This window comes from Platalea leucorodia (assembly GCF_965183815.1).
Source record: "Platalea leucorodia genome assembly, contig: HAP1_HAP1_SCAFFOLD_99, whole genome shotgun sequence".
In the NCBI taxonomy this organism is placed as follows: Eukaryota; Metazoa; Chordata; class Aves; order Pelecaniformes; family Threskiornithidae; genus Platalea; species Platalea leucorodia.
The window spans coordinates 101,757-111,979 of NW_028121430.1; positions in this window are offsets into that span (position 1 = coordinate 101,757).

Consider the following 10,223-nt stretch of genomic DNA (forward strand, 5'->3'; position numbering starts at 1 on the left):
AAACAAACATCTCTAATATTTTTCCATAGTCTGCAAAGAACAGATTTGACATTATCAGCACTTACTTGATTGGGTCATATTCATGGTAAGACTGTATCATCATGGCTTTGATTTTATCTTCTTCGGAGGCACTGGCTTCACAATTTAATTTCTGCAGTGAGAGGGGGAAGAAGTTATCAGTGGGAAGAGATTTCTCTTTCTTGGCAAAGAACTCCAAGCTTTACTTTCAGAAGAAAGAACCAACTCCTCTGCATTAGGCCCTGCCTTCTCTAACCTTTCTAACTTTAAAGACTAGTAAGTTCATTGCCTAGCACTGCGCCTTTCACAAAGTGCTTTCCCAGCCAAAGTTACACATGGTTGAGCACAAAATGCGAGCAGTTCCATAGCAAAACATGGTGTCGTGGTTTAACCCCAGCCAGCAACTAAGCACCACACAGCCGCTCGCTCACTCCCCACCAGTGGGATGGGGGAGAGAATCAGAAGGGTAAAAGGGAGAAAACTCATGGGTTGAGATAAGAACAGTTTAATAATTGAAGTAAAATAAATTAAAACCGTTAAATAGGCAAAGCAAAAAACCATGCACACAAACAAAGCAAAACAAGGAATTCATTCACTACTTCCCATCGGCAGGCAGGTGTTCACCCATCTCCAGGAAAGCAGGGCTCCATCACGCGTAACGGTTACTTGGGAAGACAAACACCATCATACCCAATGTCCCCCCCTTCCTTCTTCTTCCCCCAGCTTATATACTGAGCATGACGTCATATGGTATGGAATAGCCCTTGGGCCAGTCTGGGTCAGCCCTCTCCCTGGCTGTGCCCCCTCCCAGCTTCTTGTGCACCGGGCAGAGCAGGGGAAGCTGAAAAGTCCTTGACCAGTGTGAGCGCCACTTAGCACCTATTCAGCAACAGCTTAGCACTACTTAGCAAGAACCAAAGCATCAGTGTATCATCGACATTGTTCTCATCCTAAACCCAAAACACAGCCCCATACCGGCTACCAAGACGAAAATTAACTCTATCCCAGCTGAAACCAGGGCAAATGGCATTACAACAGTTTCAGAAGGTCACATCTGCTACCATGCCACACATACACGTTGGCATATTCCTATCAACAATTAGGCACATTTACACAATTTGCACAATCTGCCTTCAAACAAGTTCGATTGTGTTGTCCGCTGTATATATACTACAATTTATGAAATTGTGCAACATTCACAGAATGGATCTAGAACTATAAGGACTAGAAATTCAAAAACAGCCATGCAATTCTCCATGCTCCAGAAACGCTTCCATTTTGGCTGCTGCAAACCCCCCTGAAATGTCCATAACTTACAGCCAATTAAATTCTGAGGTAAAAACCGTGTTAGTTTCTTTCCAACGCAAAATTAACAAAACGTTCAAAAAACAGTAAACAGCTGCTGAAATGCTGCTGCTTTGTGTCTTGAAGATGAGTTAGACTGCAACATTACGTTGAGGCTGAGAAGGTACTCCCCTTCTATCTTCCCAAACTGGCAACTCCTCTTTACAGGACAGTATCAAATTATACACACATTTTAAAGTTAAAATAAATACTTTACATCATTATTAAAAAGGAAATTAAAGTTGTGCTCACATTACAACAGTTCTCCAGCTATAGATCACAGTATGAGATTTAATACTACGAAGCAAAGACTTTTTGTTTTTAAGTATTTGACCAGAAGATATATACACCTTAATAAGCTGGGCCAGAGAAAGAGATGCAGAAGAGTCATCAATCTGTTCCCAAAAAATTAAACACAGATTCAAGTTCTACAATCCAAACATAGCAATACTTAACCTCTACTGTACTCTGAAAGGCGGCACGATAACCTCCGAGTGTCACTGAAAGAGGCATTTCCAACCTAGTGTCACTTGTATTTGTTCAAACCAAAGTCCAAGCCTATGACACCTTCAGAGTGCCTATGTGGTTAACGAGAAGAAACTAAACCAGCCAAACCGGCCTGAGATCAGCTTCTTGCTCCAGAATATCTCAGAGAAGGACCCTTGTCAAATGCTCACAACTGCTTAAACGTCGAAGGGGTAAGGAAGCTGTCAAGTTTCAGCTAAAAAGGAGTTAAAAAACCCCCTAGAGTTTATTTGAGAAGGAAGCATCACTACAGGAAACTTCTTTTCAGTGTAGTTTGTCAATTAATCAGCTAATGTCTCATCATGTATAAATGCACATGGTTATGCTTTTACAAACACAGCATAGTTGCCTGGCAAAATAAGTATTTCCTTGGGTTATTTATTTATATTTTACCAGCAGCAGGACAGTGTTTTCAAACCTGAAGAAAAATGCTGCCCCTTTTCCAAAGGTACATTCAAAGTGGTGGTAGACTGAAGAAAGGCTTCGCCTTTGGGAAAGTAAAGCAGCAGGCGACCCTGAAGTCACCGAGCTCCAAACATGTACTGCAGGCAGAAGGTAAGAAAAATGGCAGGCATTTTACCCACAAATGCACCAGGCTCTAACCTTGTGCCAAAGCCTGTACACTGGGTTTCAGGTATTTTCATTTGCAGACAAACTGTTAAACTAAACTGCTTCATCAGGTAAAGCAGAAAGATCAAATGCAGAGCTCTAGAATACCACTTTGCGTAGCAACGCTATTGACATTCACGGCAAGGTATTCAAAACACTTATGTACCCAGAGGGGCCCAAACAATAGCACTTCAGTTTCACAGTTGTAGGAACAAATACCCAGGTATTTAAGGACACGAAAAGGACTCATTCAGCTGCACAGAACTGTCCTCCAAACATAAGGGATACATTGGTTTTGGTGTTTGTTTGAACCCCCAAGGCAAAAGTAAGAAACAGTCCCAACTTTAACAATCACGGTTTCTCAGTGGGTTTTGAGAACATTTTCAAAAACCATGAGGCCAAAACATATTTAAAACCAAAAGCTAAGTGATACATGGTGAAAATAGCAAAAAATACACTCCAAACCATTTTTATTGCAAGAAACAAAAAGCACACCACACCCTATACAAACAGACATATTGCTAGCTAGAGACAGACAGATGTAGAACAGGGCACCATGTTCAGTTGGGCAAGCCTCGCACCTACGTGATCTCAAAATGATCATACATTATCTGTACAACTCCAAGTCATTCAGGAAGTGTTCCAGCAGATTCAATATGAAATACAATGCACTCCTAGGCACAAATACCAGGATTCACATTAGAACTGTGCAAACGATGGCATTACTCAGTTTTTACTATGCTGAATCAAATCCATTCTATTCACAACATATGCTGTCTATTACTGGAAAATATATAAATATATTAATACAAGGCTACATTGTTTAGAATTAAGTGCAGTGTCTAGCAAAAAGTCTGCGTTTTTACATACTGCTTTTGATGTTCGGCTCACTGGCTCAGCTGGACTTCTGGAAGAAGAAATACAGGGGATCAGAACTTAAAACAGAGCACTTGTACCCAACATAGAGCGGTGAAAACAGATTCTAAAACCTGAACATCCAAACATTATGTTCTGATAGTCTAGTGAATGTGGACATTTAGTCGTACACAGAAACTGTTCTCTCTTGGTACATGCAGTGCAGCTAAAAAAAACCCCAACAATCACATTTCTACTTTGTCACAAATTACTCGAAGACTTACAGATAGAGAACACAACAGTGCAAGAGGAAGTCCTCAGGTATTTTGTCTCTGCTACATCAGTATCAAAAAGATGAAGTCTGTCCTACAGTTTTGTGTTCTTCAATCATCAACCATCAAAACACAGAGGTCACTTTAGCCAATCTCTATACCCCTAGTATTGCAAATAGGTACCAGGTAGACTACTTTAGTGTCTGAGAAAGAACAGTCATAGCCTAGACACGTCCAAGTGCAAGTCTACTTCAGTGAAAAAAATCACTCTTCTGACGAAGAAATAACAGAAATGTCAGCAGCAGAGTCTTGAGAACAGTGTTTCTTTGTGGGAGCCCAAGCCCTGTGTTCAGATGTCTACCATACTTGGCCAGGAAAGGGCCAAAATACTACATGTGTTCCATAGGCTGTATTGACTAAAAATAGCAGTAGGTATGTCACCTGAAAGCAGTTCCGAGGCTTTTGGGCGATTTAGGAGCCCTGTGACAAAAAAAAAAAAAAAAACAAAAAAAAAACCAAAAAAACCCACAGGTCTTAATTGCCAGAATTTGCTTTTAGTTAATCTTGAAAATGCTACAGTATTCTAGGAAATATTTATTACGTTTGAAAACTTGCTGAGATTCCACACACTCATTCATCTGTACCTGCATGCTGCTCATCCTGAATCAGACATGCAAGCGTTGATGTCGTTAGCAAACAATTCATACATCACCCAAAGTGTCCCATGAGCTGAGGCAATTCAAGGGCTGCTCTGGAATTTCTGTACAAATAGAAAGGCTCGTGCTCCCTGCCACTGCTAGAACACCACCGGGCTGGCAATTACAGCCACGCACCTCCGGCAGATGAGGAAGTACAAGGAAATACTTGAGATTACCACACAACGATTTCTTCATCCATTTCCCTTGAAGAACATACTACAAGGCGAGTAACGCCTCTCCACCCTGACAGCATGCATTCATCATTCCCAAACAGGAACCACTCTACTGGTTCTTTCTGCAATGTTTCCCGCTGAAGGAACAGAAAGCTAAGCTGCCCGGTTAATTTTCAACGGGAGAACAGCAGCGCCATTCTTTCCTTATCCCCACAAACAGGTATTGCTTTGAGCTTTGATGCCAGCAGCATCTCTCCTCTCCTTTCAGGGCAGCATTCCAATACCAGGAGAGGGTGCCATCCAGCCAGAAACAGAGGATGCATTGACACGACAGCACTAAGCACACACATTGAAATTAACCCCCAAAACAAGGCCATGTTTATAAGCCTGACGCTGTGGTGTCCAGAATTACTAGAAGAAAACATGAGCAGTCAAACAATGCTAACGTAGCTGAGAGAGAACTGGACTGCATGAATGCACAAATGACAGCATTAATCCTCTAGTCAGGATTGCATTTGAATATCTGTCATTTTAATCAGGACACCCAATTCCCTGTCCTCCATCAATCTCAGCAATAGAGAATACAGAGTTAAAACCTGGAGCACAGCTTAGGGTAAAAACAGACTTAGAAAGGGAACTAGCAACATTTGGTAACATGTGAAACCGCTTACTGAGTTTCAGGTTTGGAAAGTATTAACTATTCCTTCATCGTACTCACACAAAAGGAAATACGCCTTAGGATAGTGTTGGTTTTTATCTTGCCTGAAACGGACATTGTCTTTAGGAAACTAACAGGAATCCCTTAGGAGTGGAACTTCTTGTTTGCATGGTTCACCAGCTGGCAACCCTTGGTCTCTCCTCTAGAGCTAGCATGCAAAAGACCCCGATTTGGGGCGTAAGAATACCTGCCATATCCCACCCCCTACCTGCCATATCCCACTTCCCTACTCCCACACCTCCTCTCCCCCTGGGGAAAAATCTCCTCCTCAGCAGGGATGTGCAGCCGCAGCAGGGCACACTGCCAGGGACCAGGAGGTGCGTTGGTGTTAACAGCCTGGCTGGCCGGCGCTGGCCCTCGTCATCCTGGAGGAGGGTCTTGCTGGACATCTCTCTGGGGAGCCTCTGTGCCCGAGAGGCTCTCCTGGCACTCGTCGATGTGGACTACATCTGCTGCCCAGAGCTGAGGAGTTGAATACAAAGCTCTGTAGCCTTGTATGCACAGAGAGGTGCAGAGCAACACTGCAAGTCTAGTCAGGACACATGGGGTGGGATCTGCTTCTGTCTGGAGAGAGCAGGCCCATGGTCCCTGTAATGCAATCCCAGCCTGCCGCTCTCCACGCCACGGGGGCTGTCGGGAGGAGACCCTCTTTGCCCAGGGGCTGTGGGGAGTCGAAGGAAGGGCAGGCACTGCCGGGCAGGGGCAAACACCAGGCATGTTTGGAGATCCTTACCTGAGGGACTCCTCACCACCATGGCAATGGGCTCTTCCCTCTACCTTCTCGAGGAGGCGGGTCGCTGCTCCTCGCAAAGCCCGCTGCGTCCTTGGGGAAAGGCTCCTACTGCGGCAAGGACGAAGTCTCACTTCTCAACCGAGACCCTCCTGCCTCTCCTCTCTCCCAGTCGCCCCCACCCACACAGTCCCATTCAACCCCACAGCCCCCTCAGTGCCGGCTGTGCTTGGGGCTGCAGAGAGGCACCTGGCATAAGGGACTGACCCCTGCCATTCCCATGGCATGAGAAAGGAGGGGATGCTGTCCCTGTCCAGCCCCGTGGTGCTGGGATTTGCTTCCCTCACCCACAGCTGGGCCACCAGCCCCCAGCTGGCCCAGGTCTGGCCTCAAGCTGGCCCACACTCACCTTTTCAGAGGTGAGGGCTCCGAAAGGCAAAGACTCAACTTGTCCTCTGGGCTCTCCTCATCCTCCACGGAGGGCTCTTTTCAGCCCTCTCCCCACCACTCTGGAGTGCTGCGAATGCAGGAGCCCTGCACAGAGAGAGAGGGAGGAGCACAGGAGATGCTGCTGGGCAGCAGGGAAGGCACCTCGAGCTGGTACGGCCCCACACAGGACAGTCAGCCCCCATGCTCCTAGGGCTTAGGGACCTTCCCACCTTGGCTCCCCGGCAGCAGAGGAATGCCCTTTTCCTTAGTGTTTCTCACTGCCTGCAGTACCTGGGCCTGCCATTGCTCTCACTCTTCTTTCCAAGCCTTTGGGGCTGCCACTTTTGCCCTCACCTTCTGCTGGAACTTCTTGTGCAAGGAGTCCCAGAGCTTACGTCCTTCCTCCTCCGTGCACGTGCAGGGCTGTGCCTGCAGGGCCATGGCAATGCAGCAGCAGGCAGCGTTAGTCTCCCTGGCGGAGGGCTGGGAGGGTTTGAGCTCTCCCCCTCCCTCCTGCCCCTTCTTTTCAGTCTCTCCATCAGCCCTCCTTTGCTCGCAGCCCTCACAGACCCCCTTCTGCAATGAGCCCTGAGCCAAGTGACCGTGGGGCTGAAAGCAACCCAGCTGCTTGCTATCCCAGACAAGCCTGGCAGTGCCATCATCATTGCAAACACCACCACATCAAGTCTGTGGGTGTTTCTGGAGATGACAGAAGTGAAGGCTGCCTCTCGAGAAAGCCTCAGGAGAAGTGCTTCAGCCGTCAGCTAAGCACACGCTAAGGGGTCTTGAAAGACGTCACACGCGTATAACTATGCTTTTCTACAGGTGGGTACGACACAGTGCCCCCAAGAGCCCATGCCACGTACCGGTCCTGCCTTCCTCTTCCCTGGCCTAGCAGGGGGTGCAGGTTGGGGTCCAGCTTCCCACAGTTGGTGGCTGCTGCGTGCCCCTTTCCCCGACCGATGCCGCTGCAGCGCTGCCAGCTCGCTGCAGACACACGTCGGGAGGAGGCGGTGTGAGCACAGGGAGACCGCTCTGCAGCGGGGGCTCCCAAGCGGGCGACCTGCCCCAGCATGCACGTCGCCACCTCCCGCAGGGCCTGGTGTGTCCGTGGGGAAAGGCTCCTGCACCGGCCTTTTTTTCTCTTCTGCCAGCTTCTTTTTCTCTTTCTCCAAGTATTTCTGGACGTGTTTCTGGAAGCTTCTCCTTCCTCTTAAGGCGTTCATTCTGCAGGGAGACCAAAAGGCAACAGCCCCTGCAGAGGGCTGACCTGGTTTCATGCCTACCCTCCCTTCTGCCCCTTCTCCTCTGCCTTTCTCTCCACGCTGCTTTGCTCCCAGGTTCCTGCAGGCTCCACCAAAGACCCAGGCTCTAATGACCAGGCAGCTAAGCGACCACCGGGCCCCTGGCTATCCCTGACAAGGCTTGCAGTCAGTTGCCGACAGAAACATCCACAAGGTCTTCGGGTGTGTTTCATGAGGCCAACAGAAGTGAAAAGTCTATTCTCAAAGGACAGAGTAACCCGCCTCTCTTCAAGTAAGCACCAAAGCAACTCGGCAGTAGTCCCGTGAACACACGGTGACAAATCTTGTGAGAATCGGCGTGCACAGAGTGACGCTTCTCTATGGTCCCGTCCGACACGCTCGCTGCGGCAGCCTGTGTCAGGTACCTTCTGTCTCCTCTCAGTGGTTCTGGCAACAAAGTCTACTGTTCTGGGTTTCTCCAGAGGAATTAGGTTCTCTTTCCCCTCCTTTCCCTTCAAGGAGCTCCCCTGGATGGCTGGTAGCTGCCTGCAAAGATGCAACAGGGTGCGTGGGCAGGAGGAGCTGGTTCTGCATCTTGTGCTTCCAAGTGGCGCGCCTGCTTCTGCAGCAGAACGCGCTCTGCTTGCCTCCTTCTGATCAAGTCCACGGAGACAGCGAAGACCTCAAGCTGTCAGACTCGGATGCGCCCAACAGCCCCCTGAAGACGCAGGATGCCCAGGTCTAGGCCCTCTCTTGCTGCAGCAACGAGAGCGATGGGGGCCTATGCCCGGAGATACCGCTACACCCTCCAGGTCAGCGCACCGAATTCTGCCTGCTCAGCAGTCAGAAATAGAGAGTGCTCGTGGGCTCTACGAGTAGGTTGGGCGCTGGGGACGCGGTGTCAAAAGGAGGAGGATGCGACCCCATGCGAAAAGCAATCCTGCCACTGAGCTCTCTTTGGCTTTTCTCTTTTGCAGGCCACAAGATGGGCGTTAGCATAGAAGAGGCTTCGGGTTAATCAGAGGAATCCTCTGCAGCACCTAACGGCAGAACGCTGTTGTCAGCCAAGAGAAAGGTCGGGGTCGTTTCAATCTGAAGGAAAGCCAAAAAGACCTTCCGCTCCCGCAAGGAGCATTTGCAGTTAGTTACTCAGCAGATCTGCACAGCAGGAGCAAAGAAAGAAACGATGCTGCCAGCAGAGCCTCCCAAGAAGCTACAAGAAGCGTGCCGTCCACCAAGAAACCATTGGTTAGTGGGACATGGGACAATTGCACTTTGAGTTGGTCTAGCCTCTGTGTTCCCGAGAAACATCTCACTCGCACGGCGACGAGAGCACGGGGTCACCCTGATCCTGGTAGGAGGCTCACTCCTCTCAGCTCTCCGACGGTGCTCTGACTTCACAGTCATTGCCGGTGACCACTCTAGAGAAAGCCTTGCTCAACGAAGGAGACGCTTCTCAGCAAGATCCTCTAGAAAGAGGAAAGGAGACGATTCTTCAGCACAGCATCGTGGTGGTGTTCTGGGAACTGGGTGCCTGTTGTGTCCCAGTTCCACCAAGAGCGACGGGCAGGCCTGCTCAAGCCTGTGGTAACCCTGATGAAGGTGGTCCTTTTCATCCAGCTCGTATCCGATTCCAATCCAACATTACTGCGGCCTCCAAAATTGGAAAAAAATCAACGGCACTCGGGTACTACTAGAGCTAGAGATAAGGAGGACGTTCTCAGCATGTCTGCCACGCTTTTCTCAGTTTGAATCAGAGCCTTTAACATTCATTTTGCATATTAAATTAGGCTTGTAGGAAGCCATTTGAGCAATCACTGAGAGAGAGATTCCTGAAACCTGCCCAACACGCCAATGTCAGGTCGACAGACTCAGCTTTGCCTTTTCCACCAATGGCAGCGCAAACTCCACGCTCCTGTGGACAAGCACCTCTCCTTCCCCCAAATGAGGCCTCCACAAGCTTCACGGTCCCGTCGCAACTTTTCATCCTGGCTTCCAAAAGTCAGGCTGGACTCAGCAACAGCTTTACTCCAGAACAATGCTACTCAAAGCCTCCTGCCGTCCTGCAAGAGGACACCTTGTGGTGTTCCAAAGTGTTACCGGCCTTTCTGCTGTCCCAGGGCTGCAGGAGTCAAATGCCGTTATGGATCGCTGATCCCAGCGGGGTGGCATCACCCTTGCAGAGGCACTGCTGACATCCAGCACGCACCCACAAACTGCCCGGGACTGCCTGTAGGGTAAGGCAGGTTGTCTTCTGCTCGTAGAGGTTCCTGCAAAGTCAGATCGTAGCCTTACTCTCCACGGAACGAGGCATGAAAGACTTTTATTTCCGCGCTTCCAGTCTTTTTTTCCCTCAGAGGGATTAACCAGCAAGAATATATGGCTGGATGCTACTAGGTGGGATCCAGAGAACCATTTTCCTCACTGAAATAGGAAATGATTTAAAAAAAAAGGGCAAAAAAAGCGTACGAGTAAGGTGCGAGCATCCACTCTTCTTTACCTGGAATGCAGCGTGTGTCTTCATCTTTCAGTCATTGAAAAGAATAATATTCGCACACCGAGCCTCAGAGGGTTTTGAGCGATTCATCCGTATGAAAGGGGAGACCTC